Source organism: Chiloscyllium plagiosum, unplaced genomic scaffold (assembly GCF_037043375.1).
Source record: "Chiloscyllium plagiosum isolate Xiang-an unplaced genomic scaffold, Cpla_swu_hap1 HiC_scaffold_16, whole genome shotgun sequence".
NCBI classification, from domain to species: domain Eukaryota; kingdom Metazoa; phylum Chordata; class Chondrichthyes; order Orectolobiformes; family Hemiscylliidae; genus Chiloscyllium; species Chiloscyllium plagiosum.
Window position 1 is genome coordinate 54,144,108 of NW_028270154.1, and position 11,939 is coordinate 54,156,046.

Here is an 11,939-nt window from a genome sequence, read left to right on the forward strand (position 1 = left end):
TTCTAATGTCACGGTTACATATTTATTGTTAACTCTGCTAGAGCGATCTTCCATTCCAGACTAACCTGTCATGATAGATATTTAGCTATTCCATCTATTACAATAGTCTTCTGTCTCAAGCTAACTCTACTAACTATTAATTAGATATTTTAATGTCATGTCCCAAACATTTATGGTCCCAATCCTGTCATAATAACACTCAACAGAGAAATTTGCTTTATTACTTGTGTTATCTCATCTCGCCATAGTGACCTTTCAGCCTTAACCTTACTCTGCTAATTGGTGTAAGAGCATTCCACTATTCTTATCCCATCCTGCCTTCCACAGGCCATAGATTGCCAGTGGTCTTCATGCTTTAACCCTTCCCATGCTTTCATGCTCTTTATATTCCACATTCGCCCCCTTTGAGACCTACTGGTCTCACCTAGAAAAATAAGACAATAAGCTCAGCCCCCTCTTGTGCCCAATACAAACAATGTAGGTCCCAACGCTGACTAAATAATTTTCTGAGTCTGTGACTTAAAGGGTTCTTCGTCCATTCCTGGGGTGCCTTCGGCCAAAAACCTGTCCTCCAATAACCAGAATAGGAAAAAAGACCCAAAATCCCTCACGATCTAGGACCCACGCACTCTTCAGAAGTATCATTGACATCCCCATGTGCACATAATCTTTGCACCGTGGCGGTTGTCAGATCATAATAGTATAGTGGTGGAGTAAGTACTCCCTGGGGTAGCTGAAATGACCACAAGTTGCCGTGTAGTGACACGAACTAAAAAGTACTTAATAAAAGGTAAAGCAGAACAAAAGATGAAGGTGACAACAAGCAAAACCGCACCTACAATAAGACCCATCTGAACACACCATGCTCCCCACCACCCTCATATATTATTCAGCCAATCAAAAGCTTGATGACCAAACCCCGCATTGCCTTTCAGCTCCCATCTTAGATTCTTTAGTTTTTCCATTGCTTTAGTAAAAGATCCCCCAGGGCTAGTGTTGTTAGCTAAAAAGGTACAGCAATTCTCCCCAAACATCACACGAACCCTGCCTTTATCTGCCAGTATCCAATCTAAGGCCTGTCTGTTTTGCCATGCCATTTTGGTAGTAGCATCCAATTGTTCTCCCAAGGCCTCAAGAGCATCGTCAGTATAATTGATAAATCTCTAGTGGTTGTAATAAATGTAATTAATCCGTTCAGCATTCTTGCTAACCCCTATCACTGGGATGGGAGCTTCCTCGCTTAGTTCGGCGCAAAGCTAATGGTGACATTGCATCAAGCTGTGCGTGTGGTGAGTTAACTACCTTGTGCAGGAGCATTACATGGGCACAGCTGCCACTCCAGTCACTGGGCAGTGTCGGGTGCAACCCTCCTTTCTTACCCCACAGCCACCAAGCATCTGCCAGTGGAATGCGTTGAGAATTTAAAACAGTTCCAAATGTGCTGTCCACCTCGAGTTCAATTGTATTCCCGCAAAGACCCTTAAAATAGCCGATTGGTGTGGAGCCATTTTGCTTAAAATATTCAAAACTCAACCCTTCCCATATCCTGAAAGCAGCCACAATAAACGTGTAATTAGTCTTATTGGTGGACCATGGTGTACTATACATCGTTGGAGTTGCTGCCTGCCCACATCATCCTGCTGATAGAACATAGAGGCCTGAAGTAGGAAGCACCAAAACGGGCAATGGGATTGCTTGTAAGTTGATGAATCATCCAAGTAAGAGATCGGCTAGAGTGCTGCAAACGCCATTAAGTCCAGGTGGTCGAGTTACAAGGCATAGGGACCATATAGTATGAGGGGGTTGCCTTTGTACACAAGAAACATTCCTGTCTAGCCATCATTATGGCCGTATAGTTTGCCCATTGATACCAGTGATAGTCACGGGCGCATACCCATGTTAGGGCAGCAAAGTCTGCACTTCTAATATGTCTTTGCCTCCCAGCCTGAATGATTCTAGCATTACCAGTCCAGGTCTGCCAAGTTACTGGTCTCCAAGTCTGAGTATGCAGGCCTGGCATCAGAGAGGGGGGGCTATCAGGGCATCCTCCATGTCTTTCCCATCCCTGCTGCCAGGAGAACTCTGCTCCAAATCTCCATCACAATCATTTCTGGAATGATTAGTATCCCCAAGAACTTCACCTGTACCTTGTTTGGAACTCTGCTGAGGGGTACTAGCCTCCTGTGTGGCCTGCCTGTGTCCAAGTTCCTCGGCCTCAGCTCCACTTACCTCAGTGTTAGAGTTAGTTTGTGCTGGTGGGAGAGCTTTAGTACAATAATTAAGGTGGTACCATATGTATCATCCTTCCACTTGGATGGTGGTAGGTGACGCCTTAGTCACTACGAAAGGTCCCTCTCTCCTCAGTTCATTCCAGCATCTTCAAAAAACCTGCACGGACACCCAATCCCTGGATTTAATAGGTCTTTCCTCGTTGACAGGTATCGGTTCCCTTTGTGTTTCCTGCAGGTGGATAGTCTCATGTATCATAGTTAGCTGCTGCATATATTGTTTAAGTTCGAAGCTTAACTGCTCCAAGCTAGGCCTTTCGTATAGGCCTCTCCACCTGGGCACTGGCATAGGTCTTCCTGTGAGCATCTCATGTGGTGTTAGATTGGTCATGTGATTGGTCTGCATGTGATAACTCATTAATGCCAGTGGCAGCGCATCAACCCAATTAAGGTTGGTGCTTGCGCAGATCTTGTTTAATTTGGCTTTCAATGTCCTATTAATCCTTTCCACCATACCCTCTGACTGGGGATGAAACACGCACCCAAACCTCTGTTTGATTCTCAACGACTACAACACCAACTTAACTACTTTCTGAATGAAAGCAAACCCATCGTCTGAACTAATTTCTGACGGTATACCAAACCTTGGGATAACTTCATTCATTAGAAATTACACTACTGTCCCAGCTCTTGGTTTCAACCTTATTTCCACTGGGCTAACTGATTTCACTCTCCCCAGATCTGTATCATGCTGTGACCACAAAGTGGCTGGTAATGCATCTAAATGCCCATTACCATGTTGATCATCTTCCTCCACTCTCACTGGCATGCTCCACTGGGGTGTTACCTTGGCTTTCTTCGGATCCCCTGTCAAGTTGCAGCATGCTAGGATTTTAATATACTGCCACCCCTGGATTCCCAAACCCCTGTCGTGAGCATATGCCATTCCCTAACTGTTTCTACATGCTTGGCCATAGGTCCTAAGTCTTTAGATTAATATCCCTTATTTACCAGTAAGGTTATATGTGGTGCGGCACCTGGTACTCTATGCCAGGAACGCATTTCTCTCTATTTGCAGGATCACTCCCTGCTCCCCTAATACTATAGCTTCACTTCTCAAATGTTGTGGAGCAGTGACTTGCTGCTGCCACTGCCTCTCTAACACCTCATCCTGAGACTCATCAAATATCACTGGACAGTGCAGCTCAGACTTAGGTGGTCTTGCTTTAGTTAATATCGTCAACACTTCTGCTTCCCACATCCCCCAAATGTCTTGAATATCACTTGCTATATCCACCATCCAATAAACATTAACATCTTTAACTTCTTGCATCACTAATTGTGTTTCGGCCTTTTCTACGACCAAGCCCTGCTGTCCAATCTTATCTCTAACTGTAGTAAAGCATCCCTGCCTAACAAGTTAATTGGCGTCTCTTTAGACACTAATATTGGCAGAACTAACTCCCTACCTTCCATTTCTAATCTTATGGAAGCTGCAAATCGAGTTAACTGTGCTTTCCCTGAGCACCCTACAGTTTTAACAAATTTACCTGACACGGGAAGGTGAGAGGCATACTGCGGCTATACACAAGTGTATGTAGCTCTAGTATCTATCATCACCGGTGTCTGCCACCCTTCTATATTAACTTGTATTACTGGTTCTTGATCAGCCTTCCATGCTACTACAGGGTAGTGCCCCTTCCCACCCAGGTTCTCAGGGCATCACTAACACATCCCATATGGGTTAACAGGTCCTGCTGGGCCTGTAGGTGTTTGGGAAGTGGCCACTGGGGATTCCAGCCATCCAGGCCCACTGTCGGGCAGAGGGGGCCCGGTCCAATAAGGGCAATTCCTCCTAAAGTGGCCTGGTTGATTGCATCCCCAGCACATCATATCTGACCCACCTTGAGTCTGATTATTTATCATGTACCTTAGTCCCCATTCTTACGTCCCTGTCCTTGGGGACCCCAGTTCTGTTTAGGCTGTTATTTAAATCTGCCCTACCCCGTGTACGTCACCTGTGGGAAAGCTTCTGTAAAAACCTCCATTGCTGGCATGGGACTTTTTGGCCCCTGTCTGGCTACCTGATAGGACCCCCCCTTGAGCTGGCACTTGGTTCACGCCAGTGTTGATTACTGTGTCGGTTCTTACTGGCAACAGCTTTTTAGCCTTCTCTTTTTCTTTCTTTTTAAGCTGTTCAAGTTGCATTTGTGCCAGCTTCCTTTGCACCTCCCCCTGCTGTTCAGACAGTTTCTCTTTGTCTTTTCCAAACCTTTCAACTACATGAGCTACATGATCTCTAAATTCCTGGTGGCTCATTGATGATATCAGACCCACCACCTCCTCCAACCTTGACCTGACTTGGGAGAGCATTGCCTCAATGATGGAATTTCGGAACATATTGGTCAGCAACTGATTAGTCTCTATGTCTCGCTCTGTTTCCAGCCTCCACTTCTTTAACTGTTTCTCGAAGTAGGCAGCCGGGTTTTCACTTTCTCCCAGTGGATCCCCTCTCAGAGCCTGGGGGTCCATTTTGAGTGGATAACAGTCTCTTAAGGCCTGCCATACCTTCTGTCTCACTCAATCAAACCCGACCCCATCAATCATTGGATTGTCTGCCACATTTTTTAAACGGGCTCAGACCATTGTTTCCTTTAACTTCGGGAGCCCTGCCAACCTCACCAGCAGTGCCTTCAAGTCTCCTATAGCCAGCAATCTCCCTGTGGTTTCATCTTCAAAAGCCCTGATCCACTTTCCTGCTTCCTCATGTAAACTGGGCACCGCATTCTTCAGCCCTTCCAGATCCTGAGTTCCCCAAGGAATATATTGTGAGTTTCTCCCCTCTTTTATAAGGAGCGGTAGCATCCTTCCCTGTTGGCCCTTTTTTTCCCTTTACCGACACTACTTCTCAATAATTTCCCCTCGGGCTCTGAGTCCGATGCTATTTCTAATTCCTCCCATTCTTTAGGTACTGGGGCCTTTTTCTTTCCTTGTCTCTCATCATGCCTTTCTGCTTGCTCTGCGTCACTTTCACTGCTTTTCTCTTCAGCCCTTCTTTCGTATCGCAATGAGTATTCCTCAATTGCTTTTTGTTCCTTTCGTCCACGCAGCACACTAATCTCATGTTTCAGCTTTTCTTGCTCTCGTTGTATAGCTTCTATTTGCTCCTGCCTGTCCCTTTTCTCTCTTTCTCTTCTTTCCCTTAGTTCATTTTTGTCTTCCGTACTTCCATCCCATTCTAACTATCCCTCTATTTCTACTGTTCCCTTTATTAGTGGACACTGCTTCAATGTCTATTTATTCGAGTAGGGAGGAGGTCTATTCAACTCCTCCACATCTGGGTAGAGGGGGCGCTGATTCCTACTTTTCTGTTTCGTAACTGCTCAGCTTGTTCTTTTGCAGCTTTCCTAGTCACCACAGGTGAGTGACAAGCTACCTTCAGTTCCTCACCCTCTTTGCTGAAAAGTTTCAATATTTCCATCTCCTGATCCCTCTTTTGGTTTCTATTTTTAGATTTATCTTTCAGCTTATAGTTCTTAATTAGTCCTTCCATCTCATTGCACATATGTATATCAAAGGTACCTTCTTTTAGCCATTTAGTCAATAAATCCTTCGATCTTTTTTCCCATTTCTCAGATATTTTTACAATATAATTTCATGCCACTGGAAATTTCTTACTCAGTATCTCAACTGCAGTTGCTTTATCCATCCTACGATATATTTCAATCCAACTAATGTATTATCTTTGCTCTCATAAATCACTTCCTCATACCATTCAAGTCCAGTAGTGCTTTGTCATCAGTATAAGCAATCCCTAACTTTATAACTTGCAATTGTCCCTTACCAATCTATCAATTCCTAAACATCCTCAATTGCAGCTAGTTAATACAAAGGATCTATTCTCATCCATTCAGCCTAAACCAATCTAACACTGCACCTTCAAAATGCAACAATCACTAATGATTTCTTGAAAAAATTCTCTCTAAAAAAAAACTATCTTAAATTCTTACAGTACAAAATAAAACCAAAATGCCTCTGGATCTTGAATTCCAGGGAAACAAAACACAAACATTTAACCACCAACAAACAATTATGCATACAAATCAGATCACAATGATTAAACTATAACCTCTCTCTCTCGCTCTCAGACACACACACACACACACAGAAACATTCTGCAAGCTACAGCTGCTGTCCCTCTCTCTGTTTCTTTCTCTCACAGACACATACACACATAGAACCTTGCTGCTAACAGCCAAGAACTCAGCCATAAATCAATCTCTGTCAGTCAGAGCCTTACTTAAATAGACCCTTTGTTCATTTCTAAAAGTCCTATTATCCTACAGGCTTATCTAAAACATTTAACAGTCTAGTAACACTATAACTATTTTCTGCTATTTTACTTTTAATCATCCACTAGCAATCTGCTGGCTTTCTAAACAGGTCTATCAGCGCTTCTAGTAAAACAGTTTCCCTTTATTTATTCTGCCTTATCTATCTATAGGGTCTTATAAAACAATTTCCACTTACTTATTCTGCCCTATCTATCTACAAGGTCTTATAAAACAATTTCCCCTTCTTTATTCTGCCCTATCTATCTGTAGGGTCTTATAAAACAATTTCCCTTTATTTATTCTGCCTCATCTATCTATACGGTCTTATAAAACAATTTCCCTTTATTTATTCTGCCTCATCTATCTATATGGTCTTATAAAACAATTTCCCCTTACTTATTCTGCCCTATCTATGTATAGGGTCTTATAAAACAATTTCCCCTTCTTTACTTTGCCCTATCTATCTATAGGGTCTTATATACACCACCGTGGATTTTTTACACAGACAATTGCTACGTTCTGTTCTTACTCACCCCTTACCCCACTGCACAGTTTTCTTAACCAATTCTCCACGTCTTCTTCAGCAGCAATTTACCCCTCGCCTTTGGATCTTGGATCGCAGAGACCCTCCGGCAGGTTCCCGCACCTCTGAGTCCCCAAGGACCACTCCAAGACAACAGAATATGGTCCAAATTCACAGCAAAAATGCTAACCATTTTTTTGGTTGGGTACCCTTATTCTGTCAGTTTCGGGAGTGCCCCTGGTGGACCAAGAAGTGCCCTGTTACTGCTGTCCTCTGTCCAGGTGGGTCTCTGCACAACCCTGCTCACAGCACTAAATCTGTTGTGGAGAAAACATAGAGGCTTAATTCTAAAGGTAAAGTTGCCATTGTTCTTTGCTGCATTGTCTAAACTGAGATGTCACCTTTTTAAAAATAAAACCTTACATTATCTTGGGAATGTGCTGTGGAGAAAACAGAGAATCACCAGAGTAGCAGAGAGTTCCTCAAGAAGTAGGTCTTTTACTTGCAAACAAAAAACTGTGACACTGAAAAAGCAGAGTCTGTGGACTTTTATACCTTTTTTTATCATGTTTCTGTTAGCTTATCAGCATGTCCAACTATATTAATCAAAGTACCTCACTCTAGCTACACAATAAACCAGTGATGTTAGTTCCCATTATCTCTTTCGTTGTACTTTCTACTTAATGTTATTCTAATGTCACGGTTAGATATTTATTGCTAACTCTGCTAGAGCGATCTTCCATTCCAGACTAATCTGTCATGATAGATATTTAGCTATTCCATCTATTACAATAGTCTTCTGTCTCAAGCTGACTCTACTAACTATTAATTAGATATTTTAATGTCATGTCCCAAACATTTATGGTTCCAATCCTGTCATAATAACATTTAACAGAGAAACTTGCTTTATTACTAGTGTTATCTCATCTCGCCATAGTGACCTTTCAGCCTTAACCTTACTCTGCTAATTGGTGTAAGAGCATTCCACTATTCTTATCCCATCCTGCCTTCCACAGGCCACAGATTGCCAGTGGTCTTCATACTTTAACCCTTCCCATGCTTTCATGCTCTTTATTTTCCATAAATGTAACTTAAAGGAAGTTCTGGGATTTACATATTAATGAACCAAAACCTGCAACCCACTCTAAAAGATGAATGACTTAACAGCAATCTAGGCCTGCTCAATATATCATTTCAGGTGCATGACACTGTGATCTTTTGCTATAAATTCTGTGTCTTATGATCTTGCCCACTAATTACCTGATGAAGGAGCAGCACTCCGAAAGCTAGTTCTTCTAAATAAACCGATTGGACTATAAACTAGTATTGTGTGATTTTTAAAATGATTCTACAAGACCACAGGACTACTGTCTTATTAGAAAGAGACAACTGGTGACAGTTTAACTTAAGGGATACCATGTCTCAGGTGAGGAGAGCGATTGAGAAAGCAAGTCCTTCACCGTAACCTCAGATGGTGCAGGTGTGGAACCCATGCTGTTGTTGTTACTGTGCGGTGCAAACCAGTTGTCCAGCCAACTGAACTAAATGACACGTCCTCCCTCTCCCCTCGCCTCACCATTCTAAAGGACAAGTTAAGTGTTAACAATCTGTTTCTCCTTGCTGTAACTGTGACTTACTAAGAATTCTGAAAAGAGGACTTGCAAATTTTCATAGTGATCAAGCCTAGGCCAAAGATTTCAGTGTTCCACAAGGATGCTCGAGTATTGAATAGGATATTCTCTTAAATGCAATTTTTAGAAGGAAATTTCAATCAGGATGAGCTAATGGAATTCTGCACCATTATGAATCTCAATGTGCATCACTACTACAAAACATAAAAAGTACTGTTATTCCATCTTGTGTTATACACTGTTTAAATAAGGTTTGTTTGAGGATGAAATTATGATTCCAGTGCAACATTTTATAAACCATTTATTTTTAATTGAACATCATATTTACAGAAATGGTACATCTTAAGTGAGGCTATTTCCAGGATTGAGCACCTGGCTATAATCAGACTGTTAAGTCAACAGTAATTAACTCAATAAATTCTTGCCACACCAAAGGAATGCTTTAGAACTGAAATAAAGCTGTGTCAGAAAATGTCAAACAAAAGAGTTTATCTGTAGAAAGGTAGCTCTCACTCTTCAGCTGATTTATCAACATATTGGTCATTCTGTTTCACCTCATTCTTGGCTGTCATTCATTATTTTATCTACCAGTTTTATCTACCAGTTAGGCAGCCCTTAGGATTTCTTTTCTGTACATTTCTGCAATTACACAAAAGGTACTGATTGAAGTACTGAAGCATAACATAAAGAATATATCATACACTTCTGACAGTATAAAGCTGTCTCATGCGTGATTTGCTGCTGCAAACAATTGCTTACATCTTTTTCAATGCAGTTTGGATATCACCAACAATGATTAATTTCTAACTCTCAAATTCCTTTCCTTAGGTTTGAGACTATAAAACAACTCATGAGGTTTGATGCAACATATTCATCCCTTCTACAAAAAAAATAAGAATAATTTAATAACATGTGTTTAAATCCTATAAATCCTAAAAAATCTATTAAGAATAATTTAATAAAGTATATTTAACTCCTATAATTTTTAATTAATCCATTTTAAGAAGTATCATAGCATTTCATTAATCTCACTAGTTTTGTCTCAATAAAAACATTTAATAACATTGAATCTTAATTGTGTTTCCACTAATTATTTTGAAAACCTAAATTAATTTCAATATCAACAAACATATGCACCTGTAGGAGGAATTGCAATTTAGGTGTAATTCATTTTTGTGAAATGCCTTGAAGTTTTAAAGTGACAAAGCAGCCTGCAAACATTATACAAATTAATCTTTTAGATTTGAGTTTCTGGTCATCAAGATACCTCTTATTAAATATTTAAAACTCCTTTATTAACTTACAGACATAGATCGCAAGAATCAAAATAAATGGTTCCTTTGTATTTAATATCAAAGATGAAATATCCTAAATCATTCACAAATTAAAAAAAATGTATTTATCACAGCTAGGTGATATTACTATTGCTTAGAATGTTTTGTAAAGCTTGGAAAGAGCCAAGATGTAAAGGAGGATGTAAAATCAAGTGGAATTTCTGCTCGCATTGGTTAGATTTTTCTAAGTGGTTACATTTTCTTGGCTTGCTATGTGTTCATGAACAGGTAAAGAGCTAACTTCATAACTGATGAAAAATTCTGCCTGTGCACGGATGTTCTTGCAAAGTCATTCAGCCTGAAAGCTAGAACTTTTGAGGTACTTATGGACCTGTCTCCCTCATTGTGTCGCTGCCTTAACTGTTCAGTATCTTCATTATCAGAGTTCGCTCATTTAGCATCGCCATCAGATTTCACTTTGTTCTCATCTGAGGTGAGTGCATCTCCACTTCTTCTATATTCTCATATCACAATTGAACTAGGATACACATGGTGCAGAAAAAAAATCATTATTCAAGAAACCTTTCAAGATGTGCACCAGAGTGCACTCCTAAATAGTCCAAGCAGCAGAGATGCAGCTTCAGAAGACAAATTGCCTGTTTAATGCTGGCCCTGGTGGAAGCATAGTCAGTATTATAATATTGTTCATTGTTAGTTTGAGGGATGTTAGGGGTCATCAGCCATTCCTCTGGGGTACTCTTTGTCAGCTATGTATTAAAATTGGGGATAGTTTTGGGGCAAAAATTTGAGCAACTTAGGAATTGAAGAGAATGTGTTAGCTCCCTCGATAGTGGGTGTAGACCTGCAGGAATTGTTGTAAAGATTAGATTAGATTAGATTAGATTAGATTACATTACAGTGTGGAAACAGGCCCTTCGGCCCTACAAGTCCACACCGACCCGCCGAAGCGAAACCCACCCATACCCCTACATTTACCCGTTACCTAACACTACGGGCAATTTAGCATGGCCAATTCACCTGACCCTGCACATCTTTGTGACTGTGGGAGGAAACCGGAGCACCCGGAGGAAACCCACACAGACACGGGGAGAACGTGCAAACTCCACACAGACAGTTGCCTGAGGTGGGAATTGAACCCGCGTCTCTGGCACTGTGAGGCAGCAGTGCTAACCACTGTGCCACCGTGCTGCCCACTAAAAAGCATCTGGATGGGTATATGAATAGGAAGGATTTGGGCCGGGTGCTGGCAGGAGGGATATTTGGTCGGCATGGACGGGTTGGATCATTAGATTAGATCACTTACAGTGTGGAAACAGGCCCTTCGGCCCAACAAGTCCACACTTTTTGGATTTCAGTTGTCGTTGCAGGATTTGCTGATCCTGACATACTGCAGCCAATTAATGGTTCCAGATTAGCTACTGACCGATCACATTCCCTAACTTATTTCATATGATTCAAAATTTCTTGACATTTACTATTTTGTTCCTCCAGAGCAGCTCATTTTGAAGCTTCTGGTTTACTCCCTTGACTCTTACAATTCTATCAAAATTTTAGCCTTCTGCAGCTCCAGTATATTTTATTCTTCGAAGAGCTATCCAACTGCTTCAACTTTTTTCTCAATTTTTGTTTTCTTTGAAGCTTAGGACAATTCCACTTGCTGTTTCAGTAGCTGTTTTGTTTCCTTAACATCCCGCTTGAGTTCTTTCAGTAGAGCATCATTGCTGGCAATTATTGTTGAAAGGATTATCTCATGAGTGATTTGCAGTTCTTCATTGTGTGCAGTGTGAATCCCCAGTGATTTTTACAGGTCTATCATTTTCAAAAGCATTGATTTGAACTCAAGCCAATGTTTTTGTTTTATGTGTGAGGTTCTCCAGATCTTTCTGTAAACTGGAAATCTTTTCAAGGGATTGATTATGCAGAGCTTG